The sequence below is a fragment of the Sinocyclocheilus grahami genome, unplaced genomic scaffold, assembly GCF_001515645.1.
Source record: "Sinocyclocheilus grahami isolate Dianchi unplaced genomic scaffold, SAMN03320097.WGS_v1.1 scaffold1374.1, whole genome shotgun sequence".
NCBI lineage: Eukaryota > Metazoa > Chordata > Actinopteri > Cypriniformes > Cyprinidae > Sinocyclocheilus > Sinocyclocheilus grahami.
In genome coordinates this window covers 1-795 of record NW_015506553.1, presented here as the reverse complement: position 1 = coordinate 795, position 795 = coordinate 1, and positions in this window count along the sequence as shown.

Genomic DNA, 795 nt, shown 5'->3' with positions numbered 1-795 from the left:
TATTTCCAAATGGCAGCCGTTGTTTTGTGCCACTGTCTCCTCAATCTTCTCCAGCGATCTGAGTATCTGAGTGTGGTCACTCCTGTTCTGATTGTTGAGAACATGATACCTGTTCCCACATTTGTCCAGCAGCCTCCTGCCCTTCTGCCCTTCACTCTCAATGTGCTGCTCTATAGATGTGTCTAACAGAGAGTCTCCATGAGTGAACAGCACTATAGTGTGACTCCAGACTCTCTCACCGAGAAGATCCAGATACCCCAGCACTGCTTTTCTCTCAGTCTCTTTAAACATGTAGTCCACACGTATGATCAGTAGTACAGCGTGTGGTCCTGGAGGACACAGAGACACACTGAGCAGAATCTCCTGTTTCAGTAACTCAGAGCTCTCCTCTACAGTGTAATTCCTCCACCATCCTGGAGCTTCAATGACAGTGATGTGTCTGTCTGCTACTTCTCCATGTCTCCTCACACACTGAGCAGATGTCTTCAAGTCAAACTCCTCTCTGCCCAGGATAGTGTTTCCTGTTGAACTCTTACCAGCATCTCTATATCACATTAACACAATACAAATAAGGAGCAAACACATTTAATCAACATGATATTGTACTGAGTATCTGCTCTATATACCTTTAATAAAATCCCTAAGTTATAAATGAAGTAAGTGATCATGTACAGTCATTATCACAAACCCTGTCAGGGTGATCTGGACCCTGATATGATGCTGAGCATTTAGGTTTGAATTATAAATGACGTACATGAAATAAGTGTAGATTTTAAGCATTCTTGAGCAACAAAC